The following is an 18,113-nucleotide window of genomic DNA, read 5'->3' as shown; positions in this document are numbered from 1 at the left end:
GTAGAAGTAAGATCTGCGTACACTTTATCCTCTCCAGACCCCACGTTGTGGGATTTCATTGAGTTGTTGTTGTTAGCTGCTTTAGATAAGCTAAGTCAAATAGACTCAATTTTTTTTTGGGCTTGTTTTAAGCACAAAATGATTTTAAGTTGGCCAACCAAACACTCAAAAAAACTGAAAACAACTTATAAGCAGCTTATAAGCCAATCCAAACGGGCTCTACGTCATACATATAAATATCACAAAGTTCAAAAACTCAAATATAAAAATTATTTTCTTGTACTATTGCAGCCAAAATATTTACATAAAATGACAATTATTTCAAATTTAAGTCATACACCAAATATTTACTTGAATTCAAATTTAATAAATATTATTAAGATAATTTTTTGGAAAAATTACAAGAATATGTTATTTAAGACCTTGATTAACAATATATGTATATACTCCTTTTTATTTACAAAACTAGATTTTTAATTACAAATATAACAAATAAACTGAATTTCAACATTTAATTATATAATTTATTTATCCGTATTTTTTTCCTTTTTTGAGTTTTAGTGCTGATTTTATGAGATTGATAATTATTGTATTACTTTTTGGCTTTCCAACCACAATTTTAGTCTTACACGTTTCTCTCTCTTACTTTTGGAAAAAGATTTTTCTCTCTTCAATTTCGTCCTTTTTTCTTGTCACGACCCGACCTGACGATTAGAATTCCGAAGGACCCCAACCAAGCCTGTTAGCAAAATATTCATGAGCATACATAAGGTAATTAAGCAATAAAATTAAATCAAGATATGGAAGCAGAATCTCAAATAGAACACAAGTCTTGAAACGAGAAAATGTCAACATAGACTCTTTGCTATCTAACATGTCTCTACTGCTAGATGGGGGTGTGATAAAATCTCCCACCTCACCCAATAGACAACATAAGAGTAATGAATTGCAACTGTCAGATTTGAAATAAATGGCATGTCCTAAAACTGTGAGGACTCACCAACAAGAAGCTAATAACAAACCCTAGCCACGAGCGGGAAGAGGATGAACGTGATCGTCGGTCCCTACATTATGATACAATGTAGGCAAAAAGTATGCTCTAGTACATGAAATGTACTAAGTATGTGAGAAGATGCATGAACAATAAACATATGACATAATCAATATGAATCATGGGATGCAAGGCCAATATCTTTAAAACATGAGTAAAGTCATGAAAATATTAAAACATTTATCTCATTGGTCAACACATCAAAATCTCATAATCATCATAAGAACTCATAACTCAACTGAAACTGTGTGGGATATGACCTTTAACCGACATATAAGACCATGCGAGCTAATACATGAAATCCGATGACTCCTACAACGAGACAGGGGAGGCTACCTTGCCAGGGCATACTCCATTAAGTAACTCTTTTAACTGGGCTATGTGGATCCACTAGCTTCGTCATATTGACATATGTAAACCTACGCGGACAACGTAGTTTGAGACTAAAGGTTGCTACTAGGATTACCTTGGGTAATTAAGTGCGTTACCAGACCAAACCCCACCTAGAAGTCCTCTCTGTACTTAGTCATTATTCCAATGAAACTCACAAAATTTAATCATAAACATCATAGGGAAAGATAATAATAAGTATCAATCCATCTTTATAAAGCATAATAAGAATAATTCATCTAGCATAATCATAGAAAATCATAGGATTAGCTCATCTATCATATAACTCATGCAATGTGGGTGTAGGCGTTCCATCATTGCATATCTTTTATCATAAACATCTTTAGGGACATAGCTTGTCCTATCTTTCGCTTTACTTGAAACATCATAGAATCATTATCCATAAATTTCTTTATATAAAGCATCTTTAAACTCATTCATAAAGCTTTTATTGAAATTACTTGAAAATCATGATCATATCCCATAATTCATACTCGAAACTAGCATATAGCATGGGTCATTAAAATTCAACTTGAAATCATGCAATAAGATGTGAATTATACATAATTAGGCTAATAGTATTGAAATATGTCATAATTGAGAAACCCAATAAAAATCATGAAATTAGGGCTTTTACTTGAAGAAATCATAAGAGAATTGAGAAGAAATCTTTGAAATTCCATAGGTGAAAGGAACCCATGGATAAAATCCCACATACCTTGACCTTAATGAGCCCTAAATTGAAGATAATGAGAGCTTGAACTTAAAAGAATTCCTTGAATTGCTTGAGGAGGAAGAAGACATTTGAGAGAAAACTTGGGAGAGAGGATTTTGTGATTTAAGAATTATGGAGAAAATAAGAGGGTTAGAATACTTTAGAGTAGTTAATAGGGAGGAATCTAGTACCAAAAAATATCCACATTCATTAATGAAAATATAGGGAATGACCGAAATACCCTTAATTAAAACTGAATCTGGAACCCAAAATGGACCATCCTTCACGGGCCATGGTTCCCATCATGAAATTGGACTTGATTTCTGAGAAGGTTTCATGCCCACCACGGGATCCACTATGATCCGTGAAGGGCAATACGATCCATGGTGGTCGTCCATACTCATGAACTTGAACTAAGGTCTAGGGGCCTATGGGGAGGTATCCACCATGGAATCCACCACGGTCTGTGAATACGACCCTTGGTGGTGAGGCGTGGTCCCTGCCTTAGAATAATTTTTGAGGGCTTCAGGGGAGGGGCCACCACGAAGGGTACCATAGCTCGTGGTGCTCACCATGGCTCGTGGTCTCTGTCGTGACCCTTTCCTGTAGGGTTTGGGTTTGAATTACCACTACGGTGGCACACCACGAGTCGTGGTGTTGAATACTATCTGTGATGGCCTTCGTGGTCATCACCTGTGTTAAAAGCTGTATTTTCTGAAATTTCACCTTTTATTTTACTTTTTCCGTCTTTTCAACTTCCGAGGTCTTACATTTCTATTTCATATTAAAATTTATCTCTCTCTCTTCAATTCTCTCCTTTTTATCTCTCTTATTGTTTGGAAAAAGATTTTTCTCTCTCTTCAATTATGTTCTTTTTTATCTCTCTTATTGTTTGGAAAAAAAATTCTCTCTCTCTTCGATTCCGTTTCAATTCTTTTAGAGAAATCTCTTTTTACTTCTTTCTCTTCAATTTTATATATTTTTGTCATAAAAAGGAAAGAATTAATATTAATGTCCACTTTTAATAATAATGAATAACTTACATCAAAATATAATCAAATTGCATATCTATTATAAACTATTACACTTAAAAACATTGTTTTATAGTTTAATTTAAAAGTTCAATATATTAAATGGTGTATCTTATGAGTTTAAATTTGGTGTACAACTGTTTTTAAACACAATGAATAAATTATACTAATAAACAATTAAATTTCACACCAATTAAAAATCATGCATTGTAAAATTGATTTTGTTATATGTTCCAACTCTCTAATGTCTTACACCATAATGTCATCAACTATCTACTAATTATCATCATCAAATTAATAAATAAATAGACCAAAATATATGAGAAAATACCAGTGTTGGTAAAACTTCCATTCATAAACAATTTAAATTACAAATTATTGTATCTATGGTGTTGTTTTACAAAGAAATACCAACATATCAAATACTTATACTAAAATAAATATACGAATTATAATTTATCATTATGAATCATCATCGGTGGGGATTGATCACTCACAACATATTTGTGTACCAACTCAAATATGATAGTGTCCACACCTAATTGAGAAGCAATAGTAGTAATCAATCCTTCGTATTTGTGTTTACATCAAATATCACTCATTCAATCTTGAAATTCACATGTCTGTTTGCGTCACATTACAAATTCGTGTTAAATCATAAACAAAAATTAATGTTTATATTATTAATATAATCAATGCACAAACTTCATATACACAGTTCAATTTAACCATTATAAAGGCATATTCACCAATATATAATCAAAAAACCAAACACCAAATATATCATATGAATCTCAATATAATTTTAAAAATACCAAATTTGTAAGTGCATATGTATTATTTATACAATTTATGATATACACCAATATATACACCCAAAAAAATCACGAATTTAACTATTTTAAATACTTAAATTCGATATACATGAATTGTAAAATTTATGATTAATCTATATTTTATAGATCACGGTAAAATCACAAAACACCAAAAAATCATAATAAACCATAAAATAATCAAAAACTTTTTTTAATGTTGCTCATTTAAAATTCTTTAAATTTCTATGTATGCTATGATTAAAAAATAAATTTAAATCATTATATATATTGTAATCAAACAAAAAAAACAACTGATTTAGTTTGATATTCGATGTAAATAACAAATAATTAGTACCATACATAGTGTTCATTATCACATTATAATTAAGTTTTGTTTTTCATCGTTAACAGTAGATGTTTAATAAAGAATCTCAATCAACAAATATAATCAATAAAATACTTCAAAACTATCAAAATCGAACCATATATTCTAATACATACATGTTACATTCCATCTTCCATCATGCTGAACTAAAATTGACACATAATTCATGTCTGCCATTGAAGGATTTTTACAACAGAAAAGGTTGAGAGTTTGATTTAAGTTACAATACCTTCCTTTTAGTTTATGAAAGAGAAAATATTAAGTAATTTTTGAGATATTTATGAAAGGTAAATAACTAAAGGGGAGGAAATTTGTAATATACTATACTAAAATAAGGGCATATATATGTCATTTAGTTCTTTTTTTAAAAAAAAAAGGGGAAAGAAAGAAATGAGGCAGATTATTTTCTTTTATTTTGACCGAAAAGAAATTTTTGAAAAGAAAAAAATAATAATAACCATCATTGGGCTAAACCCCAAAAATAAAGGGGGAATATTTATCATTTATAACAATAATATATATTTTTTCACTGAACACTTATAATATAATTTTAATATATATTAGCGAAAATAATTTATAAAACTCATATAATACAAGTTTTATTTATGGATAATATATTTATCACATATTTTAATACACGTCAATTTTTTTTACCAAACAAGTATAATATATTTTAAAACACTTATAATACATTTATATTGCATGCATAATTCACTTTTAATACATAATAGATATATCATAATATTGCTATAAATGATAATAAATAAAAAATATCATTATTTATTAAAAAACGTTTTTGCTAGTAATTTTTCCAAATAAAGGGTTGTAACCTGACATCAAATCAAAAAGAGGAAAAACATAAGGGAATTTGAGGTGGAGATTTCTGCAACCTACGTACAACAACCAAAGACGAAGAAAACAAATTGAATAGATAGAGATAGAGAAGAAAGGGAGAGAGAGTGATGAGGTGAGGGAATATGCAGAAGAGAAAAGGATTTCATTGGAGATTTTGTCGGAGTCAAGGTAAATCTTTTTCTCCCTCTTCTGTTTTGCCATGATTCTTAGACCAGATAATATACTTTGGGTGTTAAAACTTTAATCACTAGAGACAAGTATTTGGGCAGTAAGGTATAGTTTTGGCTATAGAATTAGACGAATAAGTTGTGTAAATTAGCCGAAGTTAGTAGATTATGTATTAGTTAAATTATTCAAGACATGAGTAAATATAATTTAACAAATTGGGGGTCAAATAGGATTACTTGGAGAGTTGGGTATTCTTAATTTATCCCGAATCCCCCTAAAAGAGGTAATTAACTTGAGTTAGATATGATATGATTATAGATTGATCAAAGGAAGTTGTACAAGTTGCTTGAATGACAAGTTTGGTAATTCGACACGAGTACTGTGAGTGGTAACCTTACCACAATTTGTGTTTTTATAACTTTCATAATTTATACATGGTTTATAAAGTGAATGTGTTATCGAATGTTTTGAATTTGCATGTGGGACAAGTCTTTTACTTGATATGATACCGAAATAGTTATTTGAGATGAAATCACTTTTATAAGACATGTTTTATTGTAAGACCACGGAAATTGAAAAGCCGGAAAATGGAGTTTAAAGGAAGCTCCCAAGAAAAAATTCAGCTGTTAGCACCAGGTTGTCCTTCACGGGCCGTAGTTCTCTTCATGCGCAGTGAAAAGCCACTGTGGTCCAGCAATGGTAGATGGGGAATTTGGGGAAAACGACTACGGAGGGCTCTACGGCCTATGGTGTGAACCACGGACCGTGAATTCATCTGTAAATTCGATCCCCCAAGACACCTTATATGAGAGACGACCACGATAGGCTCCACGGATGGTGGAGCACTTCACGAACCTTGGTGGCCACCATGGAAGCCAACCCTTCCAAGCCGAGTCGACCCTCCAGTTCACGACCCTCACCACAAGCCCTGGTGAGCTTCACAGGCCATGATGACCTCCCATATAGTGATTCGTTCAGTTATTTTCTTAGGGGTATTTTTTGTCATTGCCCACTCTTTTATTTTAATAGTTGGATTTTTTAAAGATCTTTTTCCCATAAACTATAAATAGCCGAAACCCTTTTTAATCCCTCATTCCCTCTCAACACCTTACACAAAAATTATCTCTCTAGGATTTCTCTCCCAAATATCTTTCTTCTTCCTCAAGTCAAGTGAGAGCTCCAAGGTCAAGATCAAGTCTCCATTGCTAGAAGCTTACACTTCGGGCTTTGAATTACCAAGGAATGTAGGAATTCATAGTGTCAAGGTTCTTTCCAAATTCTCTTTATGAACTCTTCTTCTAAAAGCCCTTGGTTCATGAATTTGCATTGGGTCTTCTTAGTTATGATTTATCATGTTATTACTGATCAATTTATGCACAATTCACATCACATCTCATGATTTCAAGTTGATTTTTATTGACCCATGCTATATACTATTTTCAACTACGATTTAAAGGATTTATGATCATGAATTTCAAAGGATTTCAATGAAAGTTTATAAATGATTATCAAGGACTTATCAATGACTCATGAAAGTAATGAATGATGTTTTCGATGATGTTTTAAGCAAGTATGAACGATTTGTGAAAGAATTTCCCACATTATTCAAGGGATCATGAATTAGATGCTTTCGATTAATTGTCTCTTATGGATTGACTATGTTATGAAATCATGATGTTTTTGAGGAGCTAGTTTTATGATTATCTTATGATGCAGATTGGTATTGATTATTGCCTTTCCTGATGTAGTTAATGACTATGATTTATGTATTTCATTTGGAGTTGTACATAGCACCAATCAGACTAGTGGCGATTACCTATGTCCCATAACTACGTGCTACTGTATGTTTAAATGAGATTACAGGCAAGTACCTGGTTCTCATGATGATTATGTCTTTATATCCTGACAAGATATATTAAGCTCTTTTCGATGGAGAAATACATCTAACTCCATGTTATATCTCACATGGTTACATGTCGGTTGATGGTCTTTCCCACAAAATTCCATGACGTGAATATCTCACGTCCTTACTTATGATTTACTTATAAGTTTTTCATTGACCATGTCTTGTGACACTTTTAAAAAGGATTTTTCCTATGTTTTAAGGTTGGTCATTACACTATCATATTTTTATGTAATGCATTGCATACTTAGAGAATTTCATATACTAACTCATATTGTCTACATTGTATCATAATGTAGGGACCAACGATCACCGCGTGCCTTCCACTCGTTGCTAGAGTGAAACTTTAGTTTCATATTGTTGGTGAGTCCTCATGATCCAAGGAAAACACATTTACTATTTCTATTTTTCTCATGACTATTTGTCTTTTATGTTTGGGTAAGCTAGGAGCATGTCTTATACCCCATCTAGATTAGTAGAGGCATGTTAGATATCAGGATTTTATGTTGTCTTGTCTTTCTATTTCAAGTTTGAGATTCACTATTCTTATTGAGACTTTATTTTCGCTTCTTTGTTTAAGTCTTGTTTCTTTATTTACCTTATGTATGCTCATGTATGATATGCTAAGAGGCTTGGTTGGGGTCCTTCGGGATTTGAATTTTCATGTTACACTTAGGGCCTATCTTAGGTCGTGAAAAACTTGGGTTAGTGCACAAGGTTTAAAGCATCCTAGGGAGTCTAACATGCCGCATCAAGTAGAGTCTTGTTCATCGGTGTAAAGTGTGCCACATATATGAATAAGAGGTGAGGCATTTTAGAAAAAACTTCACTTCTTTCATGATCATATCGTGCGATAGATTTGAATTCTAAGTCTTTTCCTTCTAACGCTTTCTCTTTGCAATAACAAAAATATGCCTCCAAGATGAATCCTAGTTTGAAGGAATGTTGAGGAGTAAAAAGCTCCAAATGACCCTTTGAATGAGCAAGTGACTCATACCGAATTTTGGACCGTGTTTCAAGTGCTTTCCTAAGCCATGGCAGCACAAGTTAATAGGAAAGTGGTTGCTCCCGTGAATCCAACTATGGGTATACGGCGGCGACAAGAGTTCATGACTTCACTAGGATAAATCCATAGAAGTTTCATAGGTTCAAGTTGGATGAGGATCCCCAATAGTTTATTGAAGATATTCCAAAGATTTTTGATATTATGGGGGTGACATCGGTGGAGGGAGCCGTATTTGGCTGCTTACCAATTGAAGGGAGTCACTCAAATTTGGTTTAGTCAATGGAAAGGTGAAAAAGTTAGGGATGCGAGTCCAGTTGATTGGGAGGAGTTCAAGGATACTTTTACAGATTGTTTCTTTCTTTTGGAATTAACGGAAGCTAAGATCCATGAATTATCAACCTGAAATAAGGGAACATTAGTGTGAGGGAATATGCCTTGAAGTTCACGCAATTGACCAACTATGCTACATTAATGGTTGCTGACCCTAGTGCTCGTATGAGCAAGTTTGTTTCAGGAGTCTTGGATTTGGTTTTCAAAGAGTGCAAAACTGCAATGTTGATCAAAAAGGTGGACATCACTAGGCTCATGACACATACCAAGCAAATAGAGGAAGAGAAGTTGAAAAAGAGGTCTAAGAGGAAGTTTAAGAGGGATCGAACTGATGGTGTTCCATCTTTTGCTAGTGATACAGTGTCTAAGTTCAACAAGGACAGGGTTCCATACCCTAAGCATCAAAATGACGGTTCTAATAGTCAGATTTTCTCTGTATGTCAGAAATGTGAGAGCAACCATACCAGGAGATTGTCTAGCCGGTTTGGGTGCATGTTTTGGTTATGGTAAGATGGGGCATAAGATGAGGGATTGACTTTCAGCTGCTAGAAATGATGAAGATAGTCATCGGCAAGCTCAGCCCTACCCTTCTTTAGGGCGTCCAACTCGACAAGGTACTTCATCGGGTATGTTATGAGTTTTTGGTTTGGTGTTATGTTGGCTTCATATTCGTTATGCCCTGATTAACCTTAGGACCCGAGTGGTTAAGTTTTCGTATTAATTGTAGAGTTAGTTCCACATGTCCACCCTTATGGATTCCTGCATTTCAGTTTTTCATGTCTTTCATATGCATGCATGATCATGAAGTTGATTTTAAGCTATATTTTATGATAAATTAAAAATCTCATGGTTTATTCATTATAAATGTGTTGTTGCATTCATGTTGGGTTGATAGTCCTCTTTCCATGTCCTATTCAGGTTCGATTTAGCCCATTCGAGGAGGAATATTCCCAAAGAGGGATATTGTAAGACGCCAGAAGTTGGAAAGTCAGAAAACAGAGTTTAAAGGGAGTTCCCAAGAAAACATTCAACTTTTGGCACCAGGAGGTCCTTCACAAAGCCCTTCACAGGACGTGGTGCTCTTCACACGCAGTGTAAAGCCACCGTGGTCCAGCACTAGTAAATGGGGAATTTGGGGAAAGGACTACAGAGGGCTCTACGACCCGTGGTACAAACTACTAAGCGTAAAGTCATCCGTGAACCCGATCCCCCAAGACCCCTTATATTGGGGACGACCACGATAGTCTCCATGGACCGTGGAGTACTTCACAGATCGTGGTGGCCACCGTGGAAGTCAACCCTTCCAATCCCAATCGACCCTCCAGTTCACGACCCTCACCACGACCTGTGGTGAGCTTCACGGGCAGTGGTTACCTCTCATATAGTGATCTATTCAATTATTTTCTTAGAGGTATTTTTGGTCATTGACCACTCTTTTATTTTAATAGTTGGACATTTTAAGATCTTTTTCCATAAATTATAAATACCCAAAACCCTTTTTAATCCCTCATTCCCTCTCAACACCTAACACAAAAATCATCTCTCTAGGATTTATCTCCCAAATTTCTTTCTTCTTCCTCAAGTCAAGTGTGGGCTCCAAAGTCAATATTAACTCTCCTTTGCTAGAAGCTTACACTTAGGGCTTTGAATTACGAAGGTATGTGGGAATTCATCTATGGGTCATTTCACCCATGGAGTCCCAAGGTTCTTTCCAAATTCTCTTTATGAACTCTTCTTCTAAAAGCCCTAGTTTCATGAATTTGCATTGGGTCTTCTTAGTTATGATTTATCATGTTATTATTAATCAATTCATGCATAATTCAAATCATATCGCATGATTTCAAGTTGATTTTCATTGATCCATGCTATATACTATTTTCAACTATGATTTCAAGGATTTATGATCATGAATTTCAAAGGATTTCAATGAATGTTTATGAATGATTATCAAGGACTTATGAATGACTCATAAAAGTAATGAATGACGTTTTCGATGATGTTTCAAGCAGGTATGAATGATTTGTGAAAGAATTTCTCACATTAAGGGATCATCAATTAGATGATTTCGATTGACTGTCTCTTATGGATTGACTATGTTATGAAATCATGATTTTTTTAGGAGCTACTCGTATGATTATCTTATGATGTTGATTGGTATTAATTATTGCCTTTTCTAATGTATTTAATGACTATGATTTATGTATTCCATCGGGAGTTATAGTTAGCACCGAGCGGACTAGTGGTGATTACCCATGTCCCATAACTATGTACCACCATAGGTTTAAAGGAGATTAGAGGCGAGTACCCGATTCTCATAATGATAATGTCTTTATATCTTGGCAAGATATATTTGGCTCTTTTTGATGGGGTAATACATCAGACTCCATGTTATAGCTCACATGATTACATGTCGGTTGACGGTCTCTCCCACAAAATCCCATGACATGACTACCTCACATCCTTATGATTTACTTATGAGTTTTTCATTGACCATGTCTTATGATGCTTTTAAAAGGAATTTACTATGTTTTAAGCTTGGTCATTGCACTATCATATTTTTATGCCATGCATTGCATACTTCACACATACTTAGTGCATTTCATGTACTGACGCATACTTTTTGCCTAAATTGTATCATAATGTAGAGACTAATGATCACCACGCCCCTCCCACTCGTGGCTAGAGTTGAGCTTTAGTTTCATATTGTTGGTAAGTCCCCATGATTCAAGGACAACACATTTACTATTTCTAGTTTTCTCATGACTATTCGTCTTTTATGTTTGGGTGAGTAAGAAGCTTGTCTTATGTCCCCATCTAGATTATTAGAGGCATGTTGGATATCATGGAGTCTATGTTGTCTTTCTATTTCAAGTTTGAGATTCACTCTCCTTTATTGAGACTATTTTTGTAGACTTTATTTCCGCTTCTTTGTTTAAATTTTGTTGCTTTATTTACCTTATGTATGCTCATGTGTGATATGCTAAGAGGCTTAGTTGGGGTTCTTCGGTATTCTAATCTCCGTGTCACATCTAGGGCCTAACTTGTATCGTGACATTTATTGATAATTGAGATATGATAACCGTTATTGAAAGGATTTAAAATTTACTTGAGAAATAGTATTTTGACATATGTTTTTTGTTGAAGTTTTATATAATATGATCCGATAGGAACTTAAATACCTTGTACTATTTTGGAAATGCTTCTACTGTTTATAAAGAAAAAGTATAAATGGGAGTAGACCTTGATAGATCTTGTAGCTAACAGCGGGTTCGTTAGACCTGGTGCACCTTATATTTACAGATTACCGATATAGCCCTCGCTAGTGGGAACGTAGAACTAGCATATCATTACTGATATCCCTCGAATAGGGATCTACCGATATGAATATTTGATTTCTTTATGAGGGGTCCACTATTATCTATTATTTCTAAAAGAAGAAAACCACACCGATTACATGATTCATTCTTGGAAACCTCCCAAATATAAGATTTGATATAAAAGTGTTTTTGTGAGTTTATTGCTAAATGCTTACATTGATGTTGCTTACATGATACAAATAAGATTGAATATTGTTATAGTGTTCTAAAAGGGCATTTATTTCATGATTTTGATTATCATACTAGCATGTTTCCTAACTTGTCCCTCATTAAAATAGTTGTGGTTAAGTGTTATTATTCACTAAGCTAGCGTCTTACTCCCTACTAAATATTTTTACAGAGAGCACAGGTGATGTTGGCGAGGATTTAAATAATTAGAGTTAACGAGTTGAAAATCCATGGTGAGTCCCGCACTTGCTCCGCGGGCATCAAGCTTATTTAGTTGTTATGGCCTTTTCTTTTAAAACTCTTAGAGTCGCTCCATTTGTCATTTTCTCTATTATAGTCATGAGTATTCTTTTGTATTGTAGTCATGTGACTAATTTCAGACTTCCTTTCGTATTTGGAGATTAATTGATATTATTGCAAGGCGATTAGATTGTTAATGGATATGATTCGTTGATTTAGAGATGTTGTTGGTTGTGTTGTGAATTTCTAAGATAGAAAAAATTTGGATAGGTCCAAAAACAAGGGTAACTCTGCTCGATTTTCTGTAGACTTTGGTTTAAGGCTTGCTTTCTGATTCTCCCTCTTAGCGCCGGTCATGATCCTAAATTGGATCGTGACAAAGTTGGTATCAGAGCTTATGTTATTCTTATGACTTATGGAGAACGCGTTAGTAATAGAATCTCAATTATTATTATGTTTCCGGCCATTTCTATAATCGTAATTCTGTGAGAACGTGATAGGATGTGTGTGTCTTCTTTCTTATTCTTCCTTAAATGTGTGTCTAATAGGGTCAACTAGATGAATCTAACATTGTTCATCTTTGTAACATATGCCTTGAATTCAGTCATCCAATAATAAGAATAGTCCAAGGATTCAGGAGGCAACAAGGTCCACCTTTGTGAACTCGTGTTTCTCACAGTTAAGATGAACAAACAAAAGTAGTTGGCAATGCCAAGAAAGAGGGCGTTATTCCATTATGAGGGATTTTTGTTCACTTATGTGACTTGTGATATATCTCTTCTGGAAAGAGTATGACTCTGCCACTATAGCAACATGAGAGTGTTACTGTTAAGACAATTATCTTTCCATAACAAACCAAAGAGATTAATGAAAATAATGAATATAACTAGGCAACAACATTTGTCCCAAGACCAGCTTCAGGCACGTACAAAGATTCAGAATTTCCTGGAAAAGATGTATCCTTGAGAGTTTCTAAAGATGAAAACCCCCCAAGGTTTAGATGTTTAAACTACTCAAATATCCTTTAAAAGGTTGCTTTTTTGGTAAAGATTTGTGGGTGAACTACTTTAAGTTTTTTTGAGCTCTTGGATGTTCCAGTGAGAGATATATAGATTCAATGGCATATATGCTAGAGGACATGACCTACATAACTAATGTATGATATCGTGCCATCAGGAAGGTCGATACGAGCAACACCATTAGCTCGGGGAACAAGTTCATTGAGGTGTTTAGAGATCAATTCCTTTCTTACAGTCAAGCTTAAGCCTCCTAGGTAGTTTATGAAATTGATTCAGATGACATATGCACCGATAAATGACACAATACCTCAAAAGCTTAGAGGCTTGTGAAACTGTTGGTTAACTGTTTAAGCAAGGAAGTAACCGCATATACAAAGACTTTGACTTGTGTTGTGAAAAATTTGAACTTGCCAAAAAGATTGAAAACATGGATGTGGTAGGCATGCAATCAAGGATTCACACAAGAAGGTCAAAAACTAGAAAACCTTCCAGCTTAAAGTTAGTTTAACATGTGTATAAAACTTGTTAGATTTTGAATTACGAGAAAGGATATCATATTTTACTTGATATGGTCAACTTTGATATGACTGCATAGATGGGTTATATTCTTTCCCAATACTCTCGATTGCCAGTGAAAATAGTTGTTGAGATACCTTATGAACCCATTTTGTTCTAGAAAAATAAAACAAGTAGGGATATTTACAAGGATGAAGTAAGATTATATATGTTATAGTGGCTTACCAGTTATTGAAAAAAATTGTTGGTATTGATATAATACCTGTCATATAGCCCATGCTGATATCTCCATATCCTATGACACTGGTGGAGTTGAGAGAGAGAAAAAAATAATCGTTGAAGACTACAGACAATGACTTTATAGGAGAACCATGGGATATTCATAATGTTTGTAAAACAAAAAAATAGAGTGGGCCATTGAGATTGTGCATTGACTGCAAATAATTGAGCAAGGTAACATCGTTACGTATAAGTACTCATTGTCTAATAAATATGACATGTTTGATCAATTACACGGAGCCTCCCACTTTTTAACGATGATATTCAGTTTATTTATCATCAACCTAAAATTAGAGAAGATAGTATTCCTAAAACAACATCAGAACTTAGAAAATGCATTTTGAGCCCCTTGTGATGTCTTTCGAACTAATCGATTCTCCAACAATGTTATGGAGTTAATGAATAAGAAGTACAAGTTGTTTCAAGAAAATTTATGATGGTGTTTATTGATGATCTTATGGTATATTCTCGTTGATGGGAAGAATATGAGGATTGTGTTGCCAATACTGTGGAATCAACTTTATGTCGGGTTCTCTAAGTGCAGTTTTTAGCTATACTAAATGACATTGATCATACATATAGTGTATCTAAGGATGATATTTTAATGGATATTAAGAAGATAGGTGCAATTTAAAATGGCCAAGGTCCACTACTCATATAGAGATCCATAGTTTTTGGGGCTTATTAGGCTAGTAAAGACGTTTCATATGGAATTTTCTTCAGAATAGTGAGCCACAAAAAAAAAAACAGTGGTAGGAGGAATGTGAGCAAAGTTTTTAGATTTCAAAAAAAAAAAAAATCTCACTGTGCAATGTTATTCTCACAATTAAAATATGGAATATTCATGATGTCCTCGATGTTTTGAGTTTGGAGATTAGGATTTTTTTTTGTGTGTGTGTGTAAGGTTAATGCATGACAACTATTCTTCGAGACAATTGTAGAAACATAAGTAGGAATGATCACAATGAACCACCATGATATTTGATGTGAAGACTGGGGGACATTACTTATGTGAGAAAATATGTGATATTTACATCAATCAAAAAACTTTCAGGTACATTTTCTTATAGAGAGATTTGAATCCTTGGCAACTCCAATGGATGTAATTACTTAGTGACAATGATTGTACTATTTTATATTATATGAAATTGTGGATATTTTGGCACATATAACTTCTGCAAAGAGGCTTCCCATTAAGGATATGCATAGACTAGAGGTGCAGATATTCGTTTTAGCCACGAAAAATTCAGAAATACTATTGACTTGTGTTCAAGTTAAATCTTTATAAGAAGAATGTATAAAGATACTCAACATGGGAATGTGAGGTTATACAAATACAGGTCCTAGCTAGTAAAAGTAAGGGTATGATTGTCGATAGTGATGGCATTCTCCAACTAGGAAACCCATTTGTGTACAATAACCATAGATGAATTGAGATGGGTTTATCCTTGAGGGAGCCCATAACTCCAGATATAATCACTAAGATGTACTGTGACCTACAACAATTGTATTGGTAGAAAGGTGTAAAAAAATGTTTTGTTTCTGATTATTTAGCTTGTTAATGCTGAGTATAAATCTGTTAGCCAACTAAAATATATGGAGATTCCAAAGTGGAAAGGGTAAAGAGTTATTATGAACTTTGTGATTGGGCTACCTCGGACCAACTTATATATAAAATGACTTTCAACTTTTGCACCCTTCTTGTTGGTCATACTACATATCAGGTGTTCTTAAGACAGTAATGATAAGGTATTGGGACCAAATCAAGTACATATAAAAGCTATTGAAACGGTTGTAACCTGACATCAAATCAAAAAGAGGAAAAACATAAGGGAATTTGGGGTGGAGATTTCTGCAACCTACGTACAACAACCAAAGACGAAGAAAACAAATTGAATAGATAGAGATAGAGAAGAAAGGGAGAGAGAGTGATGAGGTGAGGGAATATGCAGAAGAGAAAAGGATTTCATTGGAGATTTTGTGTTTTCTCCCTCAGCTTTTTTTCCATGATTCTTCGACTAGATAATATACTTTGGGTGTTAAAACATTAATCATCGGAGACAAATATTTGGGCAGTAAGGTGTAGTTTTGGCTACAAAATTAGACGAATAAGTTGTGTAAATTAACTGAAGTTAGTAGATTATGTATTAATTTAATTACATATGACATGAGTAACTATAATTTAACAAATAGGATTACTTGGAGAGTTGGGTATTCTAAATTTATCCTGAATCCGCCCAAAAGAGGTAATTAACTTGAGTTCGATATGATGACTATAGATTGATCGAAGAAAGCCATACAAGTTGCTTCAATGACAAGCTTGGTAATTCAACACGAGTACTATCAATAGTAATCTTACCACAATTTGTGTTTTTATAACTTTCATGATTTATACATGGTTTATAAAGTGAATGTGTTATCGAATGTTTTAAATTTGCATGTGGGACAAGTCTATTACTTGATATGATACCGAAATAGTTATTTGAGATGAACTTGCTTTTATAAGACATATTTTATTGATAATCGAGATATGATTACCATTATCAAAAGGATTTAGCATTTGCTTGAGAAATAGTATTTTGACATGTGTTTTTCGTTAAAGTTTTATATAATATGATTCGATAAGAACTTAAATGCCTTGTACTATTTTGGAAATGCTTCTACTATTTATAAAGAAAAAGTATAAATGGGAGTAGACCTTGATAGATCTTGTAGCTAACGGCGGGTTCGTTAGACCTGGTGCACCTTGTATTTATAGATTACCGATATAGCCTTCGCTAGTAGGAAGGTAGAACTAGCATATTGTTACCGATATCCCTCGAATAGGGATCTACCGATCTGAATATTTGATTCCTTTATGAGGGGTCCACTATTATCTATTATTTCTAAAAGAAGAAAACCACACTGATTACATGATTCATTCTTGAAAACCTCCCAAATATAAGATTTGATATGAAAGTGGTTTTCTTAGTTTGTTAATAAATACTTACATTGATTTCGCTTACATGATACAAATAAGATTGAATATTGTTATAGTGTTCTAAAAGGGCATTTATTTCATGATCTTGATTATCATACTAGCATGTTTCCTCACTTATCCCTCACTAAAATAGTTGTGGTGAAGTGTTATTATTCACTAAACTAGCGTCTTAATCCCTGCTAAATATTTTTACAGAGAGCACAGGTGACATTGGCGAGGATTTCATTAATTAGTGTTAGCGAGTTGAAAATCCATGGTGAGCCCCGCACTTGTTCTGCAGGCATCAAGCTTATTTAGTTGTTATGGCTTTTTCTTTTAAAACTCTTAGAGTCGCTCCGTTTGTCATTTTCTCTATTATAATCATGAGTATTCTTTTGTATTGTAGTCATTTGACTAGTTTCAAACTTTCTTTCGTATTTGGAGATGAATTGATATTATTGTATGGCGATTATATTTTTAATGGATATGATTCATTGATTTAGAGATGTTGGTTGTGTTGTGAATTTCTGAGACGGAAAAATTTTGGATAGGCCCAAAAACAAAGGTAACTCTTCCCAAAAACAAGGGTAACTCTGCCCAATTTCTGTAGACTTTGGTTTAAGGCTTGCTTTGGAATTCTCCCCCTTAGTGCCGGTCATGATCCTAAATTGGATCGTGATAAAATTAAGGGATTAGAATATCATTAACCAATAAAATATGGGTTTGGTTTTAGAATTTCAGTTTTTTAATTTTTTTCTTGTTTTATAAAAAATCAATTGCTATGTTGGTGAAAACTAAAACTATTGTTATATAGTAGTTATTTTTTTTTTAAGGGAACAGACCCTACACGAGGCTTTCACCTCTCGTGCATAGTCAGGGGTTGAGCAGCACCCCCAAGCCTTAACA

General features: G+C 33.8%; 1 long non-coding RNA gene across 2 annotated transcripts; it reads left to right on the top strand.

Moving 5' to 3' along the window:
• The first annotated feature begins 5,222 nt into the window (after window positions 1-5,222).
• On the top strand, window positions 5,223-17,706 carry LOC129902799 (uncharacterized). Of its 2 annotated transcripts, XR_008770157.1 has the most exons (5): window positions 5,223-5,410; window positions 7,613-7,676; window positions 11,295-11,358; window positions 12,367-12,427; window positions 17,424-17,706. It is a non-coding gene; the product is annotated as an uncharacterized LOC129902799 (long non-coding RNA). The 2 variants fall into 2 exon arrangements; XR_008770156.1 differs by lacking the exon at window positions 17,424-17,706 and having other exon boundaries at window positions 5,226-5,410; window positions 12,367-12,652.
• The last annotated feature ends 407 nt before the right edge of the window (window positions 17,707-18,113 follow it).

This window comes from Solanum dulcamara, chromosome 9 (genome assembly GCF_947179165.1).
Source record: "Solanum dulcamara chromosome 9, daSolDulc1.2, whole genome shotgun sequence".
Classification (NCBI taxonomy): domain Eukaryota; kingdom Viridiplantae; phylum Streptophyta; class Magnoliopsida; order Solanales; family Solanaceae; genus Solanum; species Solanum dulcamara.
This window is presented reverse-complemented; position numbering and strand designations above follow the sequence as displayed.